Source organism: Equus asinus, chromosome 23, assembly GCF_041296235.1.
Source record: "Equus asinus isolate D_3611 breed Donkey chromosome 23, EquAss-T2T_v2, whole genome shotgun sequence".
NCBI lineage: Eukaryota > Metazoa > Chordata > Mammalia > Perissodactyla > Equidae > Equus > Equus asinus.
The window spans coordinates 14,723,791-14,746,664 of NC_091812.1; positions in this window are offsets into that span (position 1 = coordinate 14,723,791).

Here is a 22,874-nt window from a genome sequence, read left to right on the forward strand (position 1 = left end):
GAAGGGCTTTTATAGAAAAAGACAGGCAAGAGAAATGGAGTTAGGAACGGCTATTCTGTTAGCCAACCAGTGAGTGGCTGCCTCAACAAGCCAGCAGGTTGCCCAGACTTCCTGACTTCATCAGAGTACTGCCTCGGGCTGTCTGCTACTCGTCTCCTGTTGAACTTACATGAGAGTCAGGCATTCTCCCCACTCCTCTAGAAACCTGAGCTCTGTCCTTGAAAGCTGCTGAATCACTAGAGATCATACATTTTGCCCTTTGCAGAATCACTATCATTTCATTGAATATTAGTGATGTATCTTAAATGTTCACGGAATTTCTTATGCTGTAGGATCCGAGCCTATGAAATCCATTATTGGGATGTACTGTAAAAATATTTTTGAGGACAGTGTCCATGCATTGGCTCCCTACTCCCAAAGTGAAGCCCTAAGAGATTTCTTTTAGAGCTCAGCGCTGGGAAAGAGTTGTTTGTTCGGGGAAAGTGATGTGCTGGCTTCTTTCTAACACAAATATTGTGAAGCATGGTCCCATCCACTTAGCCTTGGGTACCAGTCAGCACAGACCCAACCTTGGCCCACAGCTGCAACAGCATACGGCCCCAGCAGAGGCCCATTTGTCTTCTTGTTCTCCCTGATGTTTTTCATTTTGTTACTGCTTTATTGACTGTCTCCTATTGTAGCCCATCTCAAATTTTCTGTGGAAAACAGATAATCAGTAGATAGGGAAGAGAGGTATAATGTGTTGTTATTTCAACACATTTTATCAAAGCCAACTCGAAAGGCTGAAATCCCCACAATGGTGAATTAAAGGGGCCATCTGTGGAGAATGAGTGCACTGAAACACAGCACATTTTTTCTTATTACATAAAATGCTCCCAGCAGGAAAGGATCCTTAATGACCAGAGATTAGGTCCCAAAATTCGTACATTGTTTATACGTTTGTGTATTTCATTTCCCAAGTTTTTTTGGTCACTAATTCAATGCTTAAAGATCACCAAAACATTAGTATTAACCTACGTTGATCTTTACTTTTACAGATATCTGTGTCCGTGACTAGTTAGCTAGTTGCCCGTCAAAAATGCATCTTCTTCTTCCATATGAACACAAACTCAGTTTAGTTGGAGGTGCCAAAGTGCCCAGCTAAAACTCTTATAATTCCCAATTTCCTTTACAGCATGGAATGACCATGTGACCTGATGCTGGCCAATGAGATTAGCCGGAATTTGTTAGAAGGGATTCCTAGGAAAGCCCCTTGAAGGGGCAGACTCAGCTGGCATCTTAGTTTGAGTTCCTCCAAAGAAGATCGTGAGCCAAGGACTCGGGTGCAAGTGGTTTACTTGGGAGGTGGTCATAAGAAACAGAAACGGAGGGGAGAGTGGGAAGGGGAAGGGAGAAAAGCCAATGAAGGGATCAATGAACCAGTTACCAGTGGGGGCCTCAGTCCCACTAGGGACCCTCTGAAGAGCTTTTAGAACGTGCCTCACGACTGTGTCACTGGAGGACAAGCAGGTTGGGGCCTCTTGTTCTCTATTGGTTGGGATCACCCTGGGGCTGTTAACTCCCCTCCACTAACCAGTTGCTCTTGCTTGTGGTTGGGTGGTGCTCTGTGCCCCCAGCAAGGCAAAGAGATGCTGCAGTATGGCTGATGTGTGATGCTCATAATGTGCATGGAACTCTGTGCACAGCTGGCTGAAATGAAGAGGCCAAGGGAATGTGGCTGGAGCATCACATCTACCAGAGCTAGCGTATGCCCATCCTTCCTTCCGCCAGAATGCAAACATGACAGCTGGAACTCTAGTAGTTGTGAGCATGAAAGAAACTCTAGTAGGCCATATCCTAAAAAGGGCCGACTGGAAAGCTGGAAGAAGCCTAGGGCCCTGATGTCACCATGGAACTAATAAAGCCTTGGACCATATAACTCTGAGCTTGTCACACAAGAGAGAAATAAACCTTCCAGTTGCTTAAGATTCAGTCTTTTGGTTTCCTGTTAAATATTGCTGAACTCAGTCCTAACTAATACACATCCCTAGTGCTCGTCATACTCACTAGAATCAGCTACGTGGGTACCGTTGATAAAACACTGTTTTTTCGTTGTGACTAAGTCCCTCTGATTCAGTTCAGGCTGGGTTCCTTCTCAGTGAAAGTTATCCAGAGGAAACCTTTCCCACTTTGACTTTTTCTAAATTGTCTGGAAATCAAGCAGCATTTTTTTTTCCCTAGGCATGATGTTAAAAACATCATTAAGCATCTGAGTTCACTGAGTTTTTCTTTTCAACAGATCTCGTATTAGCAGAGGGTAAGTGCTGTAACAAACAATCCCAAACTCTCAGTGGCATGTCGTGATGAAGATTTATTTCTTGATTATGTCACAACCCAAAGCAGATTGGAGGGGCTCTGCTCCCTGCAGTCATCCAGGGACTCAGGGGTTCCACAGGTGGTTCCATGGTCGAGACTTCGACGTAGTGTACTCCACTTCTGCCACATTCTCTGATCAGAGCTCAGTCACGTCATGGCCGTGCATATCTGTGGGGGAATCTGGGAAATAAGGTTTAGCTGGGTGAGCAGGAAGAAAAGAAGGTAGATACTAGTGAACACTGAATGTGCCTCTGCCACAGATGTCAGTGTTTACAGAAGGTTCCAGACGAAGCTTCCCAACACTGACCAGGGCCAGGAGAGTCCTGCTACCGTGGTCTCCAGAGATCTGTACTCACGTCCCTCTAAAACTGTTTTCACAAATTGTGTCCCCCCTTGCGTTTTAAAGTGTGCATCTGAAATTTTTCATCATAAGTAAGTGTAAATACTTGTGAAAGGATGCAATTTCTGGCATGTTGTAAACATCGACCTGTGTGATGGTTGTGATGGTCCGCCGCCCAGAGCCCCTCCGAGGAAGGACTTGTTGCTGCCCACCCTGGGAGTGCTGCCAGCCCCTGCCTGCAGCCCCGTCAGATGCCTCACTTGCAGAACTGCCTCATCCAAGGTCACGTCCTTTCCCAGGTGACCCACATCCCATGAGTGATTGTAGGGGCGGTAGTACAAAGGCACAGGGCTGGGGCAGGCAGCTCTGACAGACACTTCTGGTGTCAGAGCTCCGGTGGGGTGGGCCACATCCGCCACGGGGCTGCACAGCAGCTTGAATCCTCTGCCACTCTGCTTCCTCCTTCTTCTTTCCATGGGGGTTCTTCCCAAGGGCATCACTAGTGAACATTTTACACACCAAACTCCACGGGACAATCCCCTTCCCAGAGGCCCAACCTGCAACAGCATTTCAAATAAAATGATCATATTCCTCTGGGGTAAAAATGTGTGAATAAATCTAAATTCATTTTTTAAAACATTTCTTAATACCATAAGGCTTCAAGCAATTAAAAACATATTCTGGGTTGAGTTGTCATTTCATTGTTGTTACAATTGATCAAAAGAATTACTCATATTAATTTTGATGATTTTTAAAAAGAAAAGAGTTTTTTGGAAATGCATCTCTTACTGTGACGGAAGGGGATATTTTAGTCTCTAGAATGAAGGATCAACAATATTTGAAAATTATGCCCTTGTCAGGCACTCTGTAAGTTTTCATACCTTGAAACAGTTCACTTGACAACATTCAGGAAGGCTAAAGACATGCCTTGCTTTTGTAAAGTGGGAGAAGGCCGATTTCAAAATCAGCATAATACCTCCTGATCAGCTTTAGGAGAGAGTACAATCGCAAGTTGATTCTCTAAAAACCATCCGGGTCTGGATCCTAGATCACATTGCTAGTGTACCCTCTGGAAAATATGTGTGCTCAACTTGACGACTGCTGTCCATGGCACAAAATTCTACCATTTGTTCTTTCCCTCGTTTCTGTTCTGGACACTTCGATCATATCACTTAATTCCAGAGCACCTTCCCAGAGAAACGTCCCCTCTCACGGCCGCCTGTGATTGCGTGGTTCCCGAGGCCCTGCCACAGGTGATTGGACCAGGGGTGGCAACTTATTTGACAACAGCCGATGTATAGGTGGGCCAGCAATCAAGGGCCTGGCACAAAATGATGAACTGAGCCAATCAGAGGCTCTCTTTCTGAGGGATTTGAATTAGGGTCCTGGAGAAAGCCAGCAGTTAGAAGAGAGAGCAGAAGGTGAGGGGACTCAGAAAGAGAGGAGCCCAAGGGCAGAGTCACAGACACGGGGACCAGGGCAGGTCAGAGCCACATGGGACAGGGGCAGAGAGCCTACGTGGGAGATGCCTGGGGCCTAGAGTGCAGTGGGGACGTGACTGTGATTCCTAGGTTCTCAGAGCTCCCGAGTTCTTCACTGTCGAGGGTCATAATGACATTCTGGCTCTCTACTGCTATGTAACAAACCACTTCAAAATTTAGTGGCTTAAAACAAGCCATTTATTTTGCTTATGAATCTGCAATTTGGGCAGAGCATGGTGGGAACTACTCGTCTCTGGTCCATGACCTGGGACCTCAGCTGGGATGACTGGGGGCCCAGATCACAGAGTTAGTGGCCCAAATTCAGGTCTCTAAATTCTAACTATGGTACTCCTCTCATCCCCCAGGTGGCTTATTGGTTGAAAGGTGGACGTCATTGGTATGTGCGAGTTGCTGGAGTCCCATCACCCCTTCCATCTTCTTCCTGGAGCCATTTTTCCCTCACACTTCACCTCCGTGGCCAGCACAGAGCTCTCCACGGTTTGAAGGATGTCAGTCATACCAGCAGCTAAGTCCAGTTGTCTGCCTCTAACCTGAGCACTGCTGATTCAGGGCGCAGATGGAGGCCCCGTGCTATGGGTGACCCAAGGCAAAACCTGGCCAGATGAGGTCTTGCTTCACCCTGGAAGAATTATTATTATTCAGGGAGATGCTGGGAGCACCGAGGAATGAATATAGAAAGATCACAGTGTTCTTTAAAGATGTCCCAATCATCCTTTCATCCAGAGGCCTCAGGCTGGTGGCCTACAGAGGAAAATCTGGCCCATACATATATTTATCTTGTTTGGTCCATACTGTGCTTAAAAAAAAAATAATCACCAACTTTGAAAATTTGGGAGAATTTGCATTTAAAAATGACTTTCTAGCTTCTCTTGAAAAGACTGAAAGACATGGAAACACTGGGCCACTTTCTCACACGGGTGCGTGTCAGGTGGAGCTGAGTGACCCCAAGTTCCCAAGTGGCAGGTCCCCTCATCTAGACCTCCTCAAGTGGCTCCTTCCGGCTTCCGATTTTGGGATCCTCGTGGCTTTCAAAGGAAACATGAGTGCGGTCACTGGCTGGAAAGAATGTGTGTGGCAACATCTTGCTTTTGCATTTCATAAAATGCCATCCCAGGCCTGAGTACTTTTGAGTGGCTTTTTTTCAAGGACTTGAGCTGACACAGCGACAGAGATCGATGCATAAGGAACAGGAGGAAGAAGACGGGTGCTGGGCTGGGAGAGGAGGGGTGCTCCTCCTCTGTGCGCTGGAGCACAGACCCTCCCTTTAAATGACCCTGCTGCCTCTGTAGACTGGCGGCGCAGTCATGGCGAATAGGCCCACAGGGGCCAGAGTTTAGCTTCAAGCTTGCTGCCCAGAGGTCAGGTCTGAGGATTCTACAAGTATGAGGGAGGCACATTTGTCATGTGACATTAGCTTCTCCCGGCCACATATTTATACTCTTTTAACCACATTTCTCATAATCATTTTGTCATCTATTAAATGCAAATTCCCTATGACGGCATTGTTGGCACGGCAGGTCATCTAGCTTAACCCCACTGCCTAATGGCGGGGAGTCCTTTGTGGAGGACCTGGGAGTCTATAAGTCTTGCTCTGACTCCAGGCCCCAGCAAGGCCAGGGGGCTCCAGAACTGGAGCCGAAGGCAGAGTGTTCTCCTCAGCATCGGTCACGTTTCCTCAGGCCACCCCAGCCTGGCCTAAAACAACACCACAGCGTTTCTCTGGCTCTCCTCCCAGCAGAGGCACTCCAGACCTTAGTTAGCCTTGGGCTTTCTAGGGAGTATCTCCGACACACTCAAGTGGCCCTTTCAGGTGCCACCTGGCATTTGCCATCTTCCTCCTCTGATGCTGTGTTTTTCCCTGTTGGTACCTGCAGCCGAGGCCACCCAAGCTCCCTAGAGGCGATCATGTTAGGCTATCATGACCCCCGCTGGCGTGATGGCTCCAGCAGGGACCTCTGGAGAAAGGACTGTCGTCACCCTGAGCCCCACAGCTGCACGCTGTCACATAGAGCACTGCTGCCCGGGCCCCGCATCTTTGAGCTCTGAGCTTTGCTGACTGCTGCAGCCTCCTCTCTCAAGACTCAGCAATGGTCCTTGGGGCTGAGGCTGAGGACAGCCCCAGGGGTCAACACCACGATGAGTGTTCAAAGCCACCCTCCTTTCTGCTGTCCCATTGTTCTTGTGCCAAACCTGGGCCCTCGAATCCTTCTGCCGTGAGCACTTCCTCCAGTCCCCAAGTCCTCCAGATTGGGCTGAATCCTAGGCCTCAACACAGCTCAGCTTCCACTGGGACCCTGCACATGGAGCCACCTGGGGCTTTCTGGGACACCAGCCACACAGACTGTTTTCCTGACTCCTCTAGATAAAATAGTGTCCCCCACCCCTCTCAGTCTCCCCTAAGTCCCCCCTCTCAGTCTCCTTCCTCTGCTTATATTTTTCTTGTCATCGCTTCTTGTCAAATTACATCTTTATTCTCTGTTTATTGTCTATCTCCTGTCAACTAGAATGTGAGCATAAAGAGCAGAAATCCTGTTTTTGCTGCATGCTGTATTCCTAGCACCTAGGTGTATTCCTAACAGCTAGCACCTAGCACCTAGAACAGTGCCTGGCACACAGCAGGTGCATAACAAATACGTTGAGTGAAAAGTGCAGAGGGATTTATTTTCCATTCCATAAACACAACTTCTTTCATTTATTAGCCACAGTTAAGAAACTGAAGACGTGGAGAAGAGACTATAGGATAGGAGAGACTTACAAGGCTTTGTCTGCCTTTTGCAATCTGCATTGGCAATAAAAATGGCCAAAAAGGAGGGTGAGCCCCAGTGGCCTAGTGATTAAGTTCAGCACACTCTGCTTTGGTGGCTCAGGTTCAGTTCCCAGGCACAGAGCCACACCACTCGTCTGTTGGTGGCCATGCTGTGGCAGCGGCTCACATACAAAAAGAGGAAGATTGGTGGTGAATGTTAGTTCAGGGGAATCTTCGCCAGAGAAAAAAAAAAAGAAGCCAAAAAGGAGAGGTAAGATGTTAAGATTCTTTCCAAACTGGTACAGGCTTGATCACTTTGAAGGATGATGGCATTCCTGTGGGATGAGGAAAGATGTCAGTCTCCTACAAAATGTAGTGGGTTGTTCTGTGTCCAGTTGTGTTTCCTCTGAGTTTGGACACACTCATTTTCTTATTTGTTATTGTGTCACAGGATACAATCTCAACCGATATCTATGGTAGAATGACAATGTTCCTGGCTCTGTGCTAGCTTTGGGTACAGAGTGGCAGATGACATTTGGGAGTGAGACAATAAATAAGTAATCAAACAGACAGGATAATTTCAGATGGTGACATGACAGGGCATGGCACTGAGTGGGTTCTGTTACCTCTTGTGGTAACCTGGCTCCTAGTTCTCAGAAGATTGATGATGCAATTTAGGCTATGGAAATAAGCATGTTAAATTGCATTTTAAAATATGTAAACCCAAACGGGAGACCAAGAAAGTTGGGTCTGGAAGCCTTAATAGCACTTACAAATTCACTGACAGTTCACTGGCCTGTCTATTTTCTTTCTGAAGATGATTTATTGGTCAAGTCTGGGCTCATGATTCTGTCTCCCTTAGCTTATCATATCCAATTTTTAACAGGATCCATTCCAATAAGTATTAAGGACCTACCACGTGTCAGGTTTAGAAGCAGGAGATATGGAAAGGAACATGACGAATGTGACTAGTCCTCTTGGTAGGAGCTGAGCGGGGGCTTTGGAAGCAGGCTGATCTGGGCTGGGATCCCTGCTCCTTCTCTTCCTTACTAGCTGCTAAATCTTGCCTCTGAGCCACTTTCTTCTTTGGTAAAATGATAATATCCAACTCACAGAGTTGTTAGGATATTTAAACTAGATAAATGATGTAAATTCTCAGCCCCGGTGGCATCATATAAAGGATGTTCCCCAAAGGACGCTATCTCCTCCCTGCGTCATCTGGCTTCCGGGAGCCACCAGGAGTCTGGAGTGATTTAGTGGCAGATCCTCCTGAATAGGGACTTCACATTTAAGAAACTGGTACACATGAAGTCTTCAAATGTCATCGGTTCCCCAGAACGGTGGGGCAAAAGAAGGCACGGCTGTGACCGGAGGTGGTGCCTCCTCTGTGTTCAGGGCATGGACAGCTCACGGGAGCAGTCAGCTTCTCTGGGGCTATGGCTCCCTTTGGGCACAATTATCATAATTCATGACAATGTGGGTATCTAATAATAGTCTTTTTCCTCTCAAAGAGCAGGGGGCTGCTTTGCATATTTTGGATCCTTTGTAGAGCCCTAAATCACTTTGTAATGTGAAACATGTCTGTGGAGAGCCTTTGTGCTGTTTGTTCTTATGGTTTCATGCAAAGATTGAGCAAGAAGAATTTGTTATAAACAGCTTGCAATTATTTAGTAAAAAAAATATAAAAATAAAGTTGGATGGGCATCAATCAGACTTCTGAACAAATCCAAGCTCCTTCAGCAAGAATGGTCAAGTGCAATGGCGCACAGGGTTCTGACCACAGACCTACGTTCATCCTAACTTAAAACTGAGCCCTGTCTGCTTCTAGGGCCTCTGGTCTGTGAGTGGCTTGTAACCATGGATGAGGGAAAACACCTCCCCAGAACCCACCTGCTGGACACACTCACCCACATGGAGAGTCAACCTCAGACAGATTTGGAAGAGCAGTTCTCAGTTTTCGGAGGCTGGAGGTGGGGAGATGAAGAAATTCTGTAAGAGAGATGGTGTGGGACTTTCCATCTCTTTTTCTTCTCTGTAATTTCTGGTTCAAATTTTCATGTTTATGCGTTGCAAGACTAATGTGGCTTATGAAAAGCCATCTGCTCCTTCTGCCACTTCATCACCAGGAATCCACGGGTGGAAAGGGACTAGCAGAGTGTGCGTGTGTGCGTGTGCGTGTCTGTTTGTGTGATAGAGACGGCCTTTCATGATTCCATTACGGTGAGATGCCTTGAGAGTAACTGCAGTAGCAGCGAAAGTCTTGCTTTGTGTATTCAGTAAGTCATTGTGACAGAAGAAGCACCCACGCAGTTGATCTTTTGAGATGATGGTCAAACTAAGGGCAAAGATACTTTGCTAATTGTGTCCATCCCATTTTTGATAAACAGACCCCATTCTTTCCTCTACCCTAACAGAGTTACTGAATTTGCATATGACATTTCCATGGCTCTGCTGACTTCATTAATTGCAATCTCTATCTTTATAAACTACTTTATAAATAATTGTATAAACCTAGAGCGAGCTCTCTTTCCAGGCTTGCTATGTCACTTTTCTGGTTTCTGCTGGGGCTGTCTTATGAACATTTGATGTCTCCACAGTACATACTCAAGAAGAATAGCGTGTTCTGCTGTAGATGAGGTTTACCATTTTTCTTTCCACAAATGGAACCTGAGAGGAGTTATTTCCCCTACATTCTTTCTCAAATGAAGCCACTAATGCAGATGATCTAAATGACATAATTGTGTGTGTGCTGTGTGTATATGTATATTTTGACTAACCATGGGAATGCTGTTCTGGTATTCCTTAGACTGATTACTTCTACCCCAAGATTTCCCCGTCAGCTCCCGGCCTCTTGTCAGAGGCCTTTCTGGTTGAGTGAGAAAAGCAAGGCAGCACCACACTGCGTGGGGAAGGACACGTGGTTTGTGTTTACTGCTGGGAGGGGCTCCCCGCACCAAAATGACAACGTGAAGACAAAGGAAACGCAGTCACCACTGTCCTGACGTAGACGTTAGCTTTGGAAAATGTGTCTTCTGAAACGCCACCTCCCCCACCCTTGCCATCCAAATGAGGGCTCTCTCCAAGAAAAACATCAGCGGCTCAAGCGCTGCGTTTGTTATCTTGCACACCAAGTCTCTTTTCATAGAGGTGCTGCTGGGTGTATTTCAATGTTTCCAAGGGTGGACTAAAACAGTGTGCTGGCCATCAGCCTTACTAGTAGTTGATGACAGGTATTTGCCATCTGCAGAGAAATACATGAAGATGGAGGAGACCAAAGCAGGTTCTTGTGATGTTTTAATAATATCCCCCCAATACCACTCACACGCAGACTGAGTCATCGCCTCCTCTGTTCCCAGAGTTCTTTATTCATGCTACAACTATGGAAGTCACACTGAACACGCCTGCCTTGGCCAATTAACCACGAGCTCCTTAAACTTAAAGATGTGACTTGCTGACGTTTGATCCTCAGGAATTAGGGCAATGTCTAGGATATCAAATTGATGCCTGCTGATGGAGTAGTTGAATAGAATTTCACCTGCTTCAGCATTTACAAGGACCTCTACATACGTCAGTATATCTGAAGATTCTAGATGCCCTGTATCTTCAAGCCCTCCTTTGGCTTTGGCTGCAATAGCGCCCCAGTGCAGCCACACGTGGACCAAAACCAGTAGTTTAGCATGGTGGACACCACACAACAAATCAGTTAACTGAATTTTCCCCTAATTAGCCAGTGGGCCTGATGCTTTATCTAAATTTTAAAGTCAATAATTTCCAAGCATGAGCAGCTCTAGAATTGCTTTGGCATCTTGGGTTTTATCCTCTAAATTAACAAGAAAAATAGAATTATCTTTTAAGAAACACTAGAGGAGAATACTTTTACATGTTTTATATCATCTGAACTTTTTTAGTATAAAGTACTTTTTCAAAACTCACCTATTTTGACTGAAATAAAGAAATCATTAAAAGGAGAATGTGGAGTTAGTCTACAGAAGAGGTTCTCAAACTTTAGCGAACATCAGAATCACCTGAAGGCCTTGTTAAAACACAGGTGCCTGGGCGGAGCCTGAGAATTTCCGATTCCAGCAAGTTCTCAGGTGACGGTGATGCTGCGGGTCTGGAGAACACACTTTGAGAACCACTGACCTGGACAGTGAGTCTGATTAGATGGTGATTTTAATGGTTCGGATTTGAGTTATCAGTTGTTTGATTTGATGTAATCAGTCTGATGTCATTAGATATATGGTCTCCATTTCTATTTGTCTTATCACTTTTCCTCATTTAAACAAAACATGCATTTAGTTGATGGAGACACTGCATTAGTAGGACGGCAGAATAGTGTAGCGGTGAACAGCAACAAAAGCCCTGATCCGCAGCATGTGCCTCCCATGGGATAGATCCCCCTACTGTGGCCGAGATCACACTGCCAGCAGGCTTTGGACTGGAGGAGGCCCAGCCCTGTTACCTACTAGCCAAGCCTTGCCTAATCTTTTTTTCTTCCCAAATCCCCCCATTACATAGTTGTATATTTTTAGTTATGGGTCCTTCTAGTTGTGGCGTGTGGGATGCCACCTCAGCATGGCCTGATGAGTGGTGCCATGTCTGAGCCGGGATCCGAACCGGCGAAACCCTGAGCCGGCAAAGTGGAGCGCGCGAACTTAACCACTCGGCCATGGGGTCAGCCCTGCCTAATCTTTTAAGCCTTAGTTTTCTTATCTGTGAAAGAGAGCTAGTCAATTCTCCTTGGGCTGCTGGGAGTAGTAGTGAAGCGGGCTCCGGATCACCAAGCACACGTGCACTCCGTAGGCAGTGGCTGTGGCATTAAAGGAACTTGCACCCAACACACTCCGCTCTTGGGTAGCTGTGCTTTTGCTGTTTTAAATGCCATTTTTTGTAAGAATTCTGCTGAGAGCTCTAACATGTCCCGGATCTCTTTTGTATAAAATGTCCTACGGTATGCTCCCTTGGTCTTTGCTTCCATGTGACGCTGTAAGGATCTATTCAGCACCCAGGCTCAGCTCTACTGGCACAGAGTTAATTGCATTGAAAAGTTTGCACCGAACGTTCTATTTACACTTCTCATTTCTTTGTACATCATTGACCTGGTTCTTTGTTATATCACCCAGAAGATTTCATCTTCTGTATCAACCTCCATACTGATAATTGGGGTCTTTTCTAGCCATTTATTCCCTGCCTTCCCTGGGTAAATTCATAACCTAAACCCTGGTCTGGTGCTTGCATTGTAAATTATCCTGCATTCCTTCCACCCAACACCATGTGAAGGGGTCGGCAACCTGTAAGTGGTTAAAAGTAGGCATGGGATTTATAATTGTGAAAAAACTGGAAACAACTCAAAGGGCCAACAATGGGGGATTGGTTAAGTCAAGTCTGTATAGCCACAGGATGCCCGCTAGGCAGCAATTAAAAATGACATTTGTGAAGTGTTTCTAAGAATATAAGAAAATGCTATGACTTGTTCTTTGTCAAAAACAGTACACGCACATACATACACACTCAGACCAACGCTGTGATCTCAACTATACATAAACAACAAAAATGCTTAGAGAAAAGTCTAAAAGAAAATACACTAAGATATTCAAATTTGTTGTGGCTGGGTGGAAAGATTAAGCATGATCCTTACTCCCCCCATCTTTTTCCTACCCTTTCCAGATTTTATATAATAACATCTCCTGCTTATTGAGCACGTGAGTGCCAGGCACATTGGTAGGCCATTTGTACATATTGTCTCTCACCCCCAGGGCAGAAGTCAGAGTAAGTTTTATTCCTACTTTACGGGTAAGAACACAGAGGTACAGCAAGATCAGCCAGTTCGCCCAGGGTGACACACTAGTAAATGAGAGGACCAAGATTTGAAGTCGCATCTGTTGGGCTCCAAACCCACCCTCTTTCCACCACGCCACACTTTGAAGATTATCCATTGCTTTTATGATGTAACAAACATTGTTTTTAAAAAGCATAGGATGAAAAATTTTAAAATAGTGATGAAAACCAAGGCTAAAGACCATTTAAAGGCAGAAAATTATGGGTGGAGAAGGTTGCACTCAAGGCCACTGCTTAATAAATCTTCTGTATAATTTGGAAAACTGCCTTTCCTTCCCACCAGCAGAATCAGCCTTGCACCGAGGCATCCGGCTCAGAGAGCTGAAAGCAGGCTCAAGGTCAGCTGCCTTTCCCTTTTGGAAGAGGGCAGCGATGCAGTGAACAACCTGTGCCACGGCAACTGGCCACCCCAGCGAGGCACCAGAAGCAGCACATCCCTAAGAGGTGGATGCAACATCTCTTTCATCTGTGTTCCCACTCTGCTCTCCCACCTTCCCTTTCTCCAAGCTTATTGCTTTGGGTTTCTTGCCAACTGCCCTCTCTATTTTGAGGCCTTGTGTGCTAAGAGGGGCGTGTGTTTGCTCTATCTCCCCTTCAATGCCTTTCACTGGATGGTAGTATCTTTGCTTTATGTCTTGGACAACAGGTTTATGGGCAGGACCTTGCAGTGTTCAAGATGATCATTATTTACCCTGAGGATAGAAGATTTAAGAGTATAGAATTGAAACGAATGAGCTTTGAACCGAAGCTTAAGCCGTCTCCACTTTTGCTGAAGTACCATTTAGCACCTCCGTTAGCATCCTCTGTGATCCCACAATTTGTTGCCCATCTCTATCAGTGTACACATTGTGCTTTATTGTAATCTGTTTATGTCTTTGTTTCGGACATTAGACCAGGAACTCCCCGAGGGCAGGACCCTGTCTTCCTTTCTGTACACCTGGCACACGGATTTGGTCAGAAAGGGTGTGAATGGCCTCATCTCAAAAAACTGAGTAGCCACATGTGACCTTGAGCAATCACACAGTGTGGCCCAGACAAGCGTCACAAACCATTCAGGACATCATTCTTAAAGTTCCTCATGAGCTTAATATCTCAGAGAACATGGAATTCTTTCTTACTTCCCACCAAATCCTCTCCAGCTTTAATTTCAATCCCTTCCCATTTTTTCAGCCTTGAAGACCAGAAAGTATAGTGACTGGTTTTGCTTTATAAAAGTGCTCACATACATTTTTATATGTTTATACTTGCCTTGTTCCAAAAAGGTTTTCTATTGGCTTATAAGAACATAAAATCTCCAACAAAACAGCATGAAAGTAGGAAAAAAAGAGAAATGAAAGGAAGAGAGAGAAACAAGGATAGGGACATAATCACTCACATACTGGAAGGCACAAGTCAAGTTCTTATGAAGAAGGTTGGCAACTTCTTAGCCATGGGAACCATTATACAGCATCAAGTTTGACCCAGAGACATGGAATTTAAGCCACCCCTACCTGCAGTCAACTATGTCTCATTCCCAAACATTTGGGCATGGTGGTCTCATGGCACAAACTGAAGTTCACCCCCCTGACCAGTTCCCACCAAAACCTGCCCGAGGGAGGAGAGACCAGATCTCTCTCAGTCTTCCTGCTGATTGATTTGAAGCCCAACTTGAGTCCTCATGAGCCTTGCACAGGGCAATGAGTGTGATGGCAAGACCACCCCAGTCAGTCCTGTGTCAAGTTCACCCTACCAAAGGAAGGATGCGAAGATGTATTTGGCAAACTTTTCCAAAAATCCACGAGAGGTGTGGTTTCTTAGTTGAGTGATGAGCGGAAAGACACCAAGAAGAGATCACAGAGTAAAAAGCATTATCCTAGGACCTATGGATGTTTCCAAAATTGTGTTTTTTAAAAGTTCTTGAACATAAAAAGAATTACATACTGGAGGAGGGGGGCATAGCACCCCAAGGCTGTAGATGCCAGATACATGCACACTGTAAATACACGGACAGGATGGAGTCACAAGTTTGACTCCCTTTCAAGAGAAGAAAAAGTGTCTTAAGTACCTCTGGATTACACAGACAACAAAAGGAGGCAGAGTTGACACACTCACCATGCTTTTTTCTGCATTTCAGCTTAATTCACTCAGGTTGGCTTTCTCCAGTCTCTCAGCATCACCATCAGAGAGCAATTGAATCTTTTCCTCCAGTTGCACTTAAAAAAATCCCAGGGGGCTGGCCTGGTGGGGTAGTGGTTAAGTTCGCATGCTCCACTTTGGTGGTCTGTGGTTCGCAGGTTCAGATCCTGGACACAGACCTAGCACCAGTCATCAAGCCACACTGTGGCAGCACCCCACATACAAAATAGAGGAAGATTGGCACAGATGTTAGCTCAGCTACAATCTTCCTCACGCACACACAAAATAATAATAATCCCAGTGCAGGACACTGATTGGCCAGGATTAGGTCAGGTGTTCACCCCTGAACCAATCAACCATGGCCAGATGTGTGTGAGAGGGCTGCTGTGATTGACTCAACATTAGTCAAGGACTTCCTTATTCAATGGACTCTGGCTCAAGAAATGAAGTTGAGTAAAAACTTCGAAGCCCCTAGTTGAATCACAGGCTGGAGAGGTGAAAGCAGCACTTCTCTGAAGAAAGGGAAAAAGAGCTAAACAAGACACGAGGCATCTGTCACACTGCCAACCCATAGCTGTCACATAGACAGCAGCCACCATGGAGTGGACAGGCCTGGCAGATGGGGCATCATAAAGCAACTTGTTTCCTAATAGGATGCTTCCTGCCCAGCAGGTGAGACAGAAGCTCCCTGGGCTATGGGTTGGGTGCACAACATCTGCATTCATATATAGAGTTCAGGATAGGGCTTGGAAGGGTACAGGTGGGTCTTCTTTCTCAGTATTTCTCAGGCAGTAAATAACGGATATAAGGTCAAAATAAGAAAATAAATGAATGTTCATATTATTTTCTATATGCTATAGAAATGATATAAATGTACATGCATGAAACAATAAAAATATAGCAGTGAGATCATGAAATCATTTTTAAAGAGTGCTCTACAATAAATGCATTTTAAGTATTTCACAAAAATATTTAATAATCCTTAATAGTTCTCAGCCCTTCTTGGTTTTGTGATCTCCTGAAGCTCTTTCAGCTTTCAAAAGAACTTGTTGCTAAAAAGATGGGGCTTCAGTCATTCATTTGACAACGGTATAGTGTGTCCATGTTCCTCGCCGGGTACTGCGCTAAGGGCTACGCATATACTGCTGAGAGAGTCAGAAACTGTCCTCACCTTCATGCAGTCTGCATTCTAATGGGGAGGACAACTGTAAACAAGGATTGCAGATATGATCTTAAGGAGAACAAGTTCAGGGAGCCGTAAACATTTCAAATGAGTTACCCTGGTCACACATCAAAGGGGCTCATCACCGTTGAAGTGAAGCCCAGGCTTGCCCCTGTCCGGGTTCCAGAGCATAGACCCACTCTCCTCAGAGCAGAGGAGACCTCCAGGTGCATACAGACCAGCTGAAACTGGGGTTGGAAAGGCTGGATGGGGACTTGTGCTCTTGGTGGCTCTCCGTTCCCAAAACTTAGTTAAACCATAGATTCGATAGTTCTCATCCACTTGCAACAAAAATGCCTTCCAAGGGGTAGCTGTGTTCAGTCTATTGACATCCTGCAGGAGAAACAGAAGGAAGCTCTTCTCTCTGGGGTTCAGGGGAGGGAGCTGTTTGTCCCCCTTGGAATTCAAGATGAAAAACCTATGCCCATTATAAATAAACAAATAAAAACTGAAGTTTCTAGAAGACTACTCATGAAACTAAAAGCTTAAAGAAGATGGGCATTTTTGAAAGATTATTAGATTCTAAAGAATAACTACATCAGTCAGGGTAGGCGTAGGTTAATGCTGCAGTGAAAATGACTCTGAATTGGGTTGGCCTGGGGGCCTAGTGGTTAAGTTCAGCATGCTCTGCTTTGGCGGCCCAGGTTCGGTTCCCGGGCCTACACCACTCATCTGTCAGTGGCCATGCTGTGGTGGTGACCCACATACAAAAAGAGGAAGAATGGCAGCAGATGTTAGCTCAGGGCAAAACTTCCTCAGGAAAAAAAAAAAGACTGAAAATTCCAGTGCTTCAAACAACAGTGGATGCTTTTTCATTCCTGCTCCACACACATCCCAAGTTGGTGGGGGCCCAGCCATCATGGTCCCTCAGGGGCCCAGGCTGGTGGAGGCTCCATCCTGCACATGTTTCCACAGTTGCTGGGATGGGAAAAGGGGTGAACCATGCTGTGGCTCTTAAAGCTGCTGCCTGGAAATGACACATGTCACTTTTACTTACATTGTTTTTTGGCCAAAGCAAGTCACATGGCTAATTTAAGTAGGACAAGAGAATGCCATACCACCCCAATGACTGACATCATAAAAAATGATAATCATTCAGAATGATATTTTTAAGGCTTGGAAATCTAATTCAGCTACATTTAATGTTCCATATGTTTTAATTTTTAGAAGATGTTTTCCAAAGCTTTAATCATCTTAACTAGACACTTGATTAATTCATAGAGGGGTGGAGTCTAATTATTCTCCTCTTGAATCTGGGCTGGTTTTAGTAAACTGCTTGACCAACAAGATGCAGCAGAAGTAATGTTCTGGGAGTTCTGAGGCTGAGGCACAGAAGCCTGCAGTGCCCACGCAGGCCCTGGGACAAGCGGAGCCTGTGCCAACTTAGGATGTACATGTAACATCGGGCGCTTGCTCTTGGAGCCCTGAGCTGCCAGGTAACCAGCCCAACTACCCTGAAGTTGTGGTGCTGGGGAGGCTACATGGAGAGACCATGTGGAGAGGCCCAGAGACCATGTGAGGAGAGAAATGCTCCCAGCTAGATAAGAGTTAACTTCTTCGGTTTGAATCTTTTGGATCAATACATTTCTGCCCGCCAGATGTTGTGTGAAGCCATCAGTACCCTGGGAGTAATCATACCGCTGACTGCTTCTGGCTCTAACCCCCGAGTGTGAATTAGTGGACCAGAGATGTTTTTTCTCAGGAGTTTTGCGAGGAATGGGAGTCTTGGTTCTCAAAGGGAAGGTGAGGAGAGAAATAGTTTTGAGGCCTGAGCTCTTGCCTAGGATGGGGCGGACTTGTGTGCTGGGCAGCCAGCAATCAGATAAAAATGGACATACCCAAGGGGAAGCTCCCTGGAGGACCTCCCACCTTCACCTCTGCCCCCATTGTGCTAGGACCACGCTGAGCTGGCAGCAGAGTGGGCTCCGAAGAGATTTGAGATGTATAGAGGTTTCAGTCTTATGTCCTGGACACCCCTAGTCACCCTATGGAAGCTGTTTGGGTCTTTTGAGGAGAAATAGTACATACCAGCCCTCTTCCCCACCCAAGCTATAAACAAATTAAGAAAAAAAGTCCCGCCAGATGCATGTGAACTGGGGACTGGAACTTCACGTTATTCTGATGAAGCTGATAATGAAGGTGAAGCTTCGGGTCTCGCAGCCTCACCGGCATACTCCATGAACCCCAGAACTAGATGAACCTCATCATCTAATCATAGAAAGCACTGGGTGATGGTGGGAGTACCAGTGCGGGCAAAACTTAAGAGATAGAGGAGCACAGGAAAACACACGCTTCCTGCGGGCGTCTAAAAGAAAAGAGAGAAGGCTGAAATGAGCAAGCCCAATGTAGTTCTCCCAAATTTGTCAAAAAGGTAAAGTCCCCCCACTTCCCTGGATGGAGTAAATAAAGAGGCAGAGAGAGACCAGGAGTATTACACTAACTGAGCTCCTTCTGCATGGAAGGAAACAGTAAGAATAGAGAAGGCTCGTCTCCCGCGGTGGTGGAGTTGATGGTCACCTTGGAAGATGAGTATGGGCCTTCACCCTAGCAACGCAGAGCAGGAACAATCACATTGGTCTCAAGACCTGAAATGTTGGTTCACCAGATCCTGTGCGAGCTCCTCATTTCACATCAGCAAGCATTTACTAGCTGTCTGCTGTAACATCACTCTTCGACTGTGTGATCCCACTCTAAGGACCTGCATAAATGAGGGCAGAGGGTAAGCTGCTACAACCAAAAAGCCTCAGTACAAAGGCTCCATAGCCAGATTTTGGAAGAAGGAGATGAATAGGACAGTATCCTGCCCTTAAGGGGACGCATATTCAGTGAGCAAGACTGACAAGTATAGAGCAATGGTATGTGCTGTGGGCATGTCCCCCGCATCACAGAGGGAAAGACTCAGTCAACTTTGCCTGGGGGATTGGAGAAGATGCACAGGGGCGGTGATGACTGAGCTGAGCCTTGAAAGAAGAGTAGAGATTTACCAAGCTAGGGAACAGCTTATGGGAAGGCATGAAAATAGGAGAGAGCAAGTCATATGCCCAGACTGCAGCAGGGCATCCAACAGGTTTCCATTACGTGCTGCTGGGGCCAGTCTCGGGGATTCAGTGTGGAATGAGAGAGACACAATCCCGGTCCCACTCGATGAAAGAGGCAGTACTGGGGGGCCAGACTGGAAAGCTGGGCAAGGGCATGCCAGGGGTTTTCCCGCAAGCGTCTTGGCCATAAGCAGTTTTGCTGAATAACTAAATGGCCACAAAAGAGAAGATAACCGGTTGGCAGTGGTTTTTGTTTTTTCGTCGTTTTACTTCTCCATTCGTGAAGTTTTCACAGTTACTCCCGTTTTTCTGTATGACTCCTAGCCTTCATAATGGTCTACACAGTAACAAGCAGACACGGTGGTGGTGGTGGTCTTAGAATAGCGAGCATTTCTTCCAGTTAGTGACATTGATTGACAGCTTTATCAAGCTGACAGATGACGATGGTCTGCCTGAAGAGTTGTTTTCTTATTTTGAAACACACTGCACTGGAGGAGAAAGAGGGCCGAGGGCCTCTTGTCTGAGGGCGCCGAGTTGAACTCACATTTCCCGTAGAACGAAGACAAGTGCTTAGCTAGGCACAATCCACATAAAAAACATAAAGTTATTTATTCACTCAGTATTGCCATTGAATCTACATACACACATTTTAGATGTATTCAAATATTTAATATTTCCCTATAAAACCTTTTTAATTTTGTTATTCATGTTTTATGTTTCATTATGTCTTTTTTAATTAATGTCCCTCTTTTTTGTGTGTGATTTTATCTTTTATGGCAAAATTGCCTTACGGCCAATTAGGTATGTGGCAAAAACATTTACAGCACGTTTAAAGAAAGGCTTACAGCAGAGATGCTTGTGGTGAAACTACCTAGAACCAGGCAGGGACCAGAACATGGAAGGTCTTGTGCATTATGCAGTGGAGGTTGGGGTTTATCCAAGGTGTGTTCGAGTCTGTTATTTCCCACATCATGCTACAAAATGGGCTTGTGATGGGATGCACAACATCCCCCTCTGGGTCCAAAGTGGCCATACTCATGGTGATGGAAAACAGGATGTCCAATAAAGCAAGGGCCTCTCGTGTTCTAGAAATTCTACAAGTACAAGGAATTTTTTCATCTTTTCTTCCCAAGCCAAGCTATAATGATGGAGTGAAAACACTAGTGAAAATAAATGAAAATTGAAACAAGCATTGGCACCATTATTACTCTTTTTTTTTTTTTTCTGAAGAAGATTAGTCCTGAGCTAACATCTGTGCCAATCTTCCTCCACTTTTTCTATGTGGGTCCCCACCACAGCATGGCCAACGAGTGGTGTAGGTCCATGCCTGGGATCCAAACCCACGAACCCAGGCCACCAAAGCAGAGCATGCTGAACATAACCACTATGCCTCAGGGCCGGCCCTTGCACCATTATTACTCTTAACACTGAAATGCAATATGGGAAAATTTTAACAAATCTTTTGAAAGTACCGTAAGGAGTAAGTAAAGTCTTGGAAGTCTCAGAATGTCTTCCCGATCAATGGAGAAAGAAACAAAAAAGGAGGAAGTTTATAATTAACTCCAAAGAGCTGAACAAATTTCTTCCAACCTTCAGGACTGTTATTTTTTATTTCTTTTCTTTTCTTAAGCTCAGGAGATGTTTAGCTTGCCCTGAAAGGTAGTTTCTCGGAGAAAGTTAAAGAGGGAAAAACCAGTTCAACCACAAACCTTTCCTGGCCCCTGTCCGCTCCAGGCCTGGTGTTGCTGCATGTGAGAAAAGCACATTGTCTCTTTAATGAATATTTAGTGTTTAATGTTTAAAATTTAATGCATAAAACTTCATTTTGCTCAGTCTAAATGTGTTCCTAAGAGTAAAGTTTCCATCCAATTTGGTTTTTATAAGAGGAAAAGGGATATTCTCCACTGAATAAGTTAATCTGAAGTAACTGTGGGGGATGTATTGCTTAAGTGTTATGAATAAATGTAAGCCCTTGTGCAAATTTCAAGTTTTTCTGATGCTCCAGGGGTAGAATCTTTCTTTAGAAGAGAGAAAACTGTTCCCGTCTAATTGGGGATACAAAGATAATAATGGGGATTTGGATTGCTGACCTGGAAATGTACTGTTTGGCACAACTACCTCTGTATTCTCACTTTTTTAAAGCTCTAGGGAGGGGAAAAACATGGGACTTTGAGATTCTTACCCCAATTGTTAAGCAAAAGAGACAGACATGACTGCATTCATTCACAAATACTCCCCAGATACTGCGGTAGTAGTTAGGACTCTTCACAAGTGTCTTGGTCCTCCCCTTTTCTGGACTTGGTGTAAGTTTGAACTGCCCCGTCTCTTTGAAGTGAGGTGTGGCCACGTGCCTTGCTTTGGCCAATGAAACGTGAAAGCTCCAAGTGCTAGTGTGTGACTCACCACGTTCCCTTTTCCACATGTCCATAACCATGGTGGCACATGACCGGATGGTACCTCTGTGCCTGAGCCATTGGACGAGAGTCCTCTTAGTAAGAAACGAAGTTGTTTTGTTAGGTCACAAGGTCTTGGAGTCGTTTGTTGATCCAGCATAATGAGGCCTCTGCTGACCAACAGCTGTCCATAGTGTAGTCAGCACGGTCCCGGGCTCTCAGGACAGGGGCCGGAAGTGTCCTTCCTCTCCAGAAACTCCTATTGTGGAGGAGAACAGAGACAAGAAAACAATCATGAGGTAGTAGACAGCCACAAGTGAGCATTAAACCCAGCCTCAGAGGAAGTGAGAAATGAAGAAAAGCGGTGAGATCTGTTTCCTTCTTGTAAAACATGAAGGGAAAGGATGAGAGAAATCTCTTTTACATACTCAGTTACAATCTGATCTACACTTAGCCATGGTCTGTGTTATTTATAGTGAAGTGATAGAGCTATTTATGTGCTAGGGGAAAGCTTCATATTCTGCATGACATATTTAAGAATTTCTATGAAAATTCTAGTTTCAGGATGGCAAATTGGAGTCATGTTTTGAATCAACTCCACTAGATAAGTAGTGGCTGTCTGGCATTTTATTTGAGGAAGCTCACGATGCTGCATCCAGCCTGGGAGCAGAGTGATGTGATCAACCAGCCTTGTCTGTCTCGTGTTAGGAGACGGAAGTAGCAGCCCAGATGTTACTATTTGCCAACCTACACCTAGCTGAAAAAGAAGAATTACTTGACAGTTTATCATGACTTCCCACCCGAAGAATGGGATAGCCTGGAAAACTCACATCTATAAACTATAGCATATGCTCCTGGGGAACAACAGGAAATACGCTATGCAATTTCAGTGCCCCCCTGCGCACACACATAGCAACATAGTTATGTAAATAAGGCTGACACGTGTGAAGAAGAAAAATATATGTCATCTTGGTTGAGCCGTCTTAACTCTAAGTACCTGTGATAGTTGGAGAACAGGCTAAGCTCCTGTAACAAAAAGACCTCAAATACCATGGCATTATTTCTCTTTAACAAAACAGTCCCTGAGCAGCTCTGCCATCCTTGTCAGGACTAAGGTGGCTGCTCCACTCTGCAGGCTGATGATAGCTCCTAGAGGAAGTCTAGGAGAAGAGCCTTTATCTTTAATGAGCAGAGGTCACCTCCATGCACATTCCATTGGCCCCAACTTGCTCTATGATCACACCTAGACTCAAGGGAATCTGGAAAATGTAGTCCCTGGCCAGGCAACCATGTGCTCAGCTTCACCTTGGGGAGTTCTGTTACCA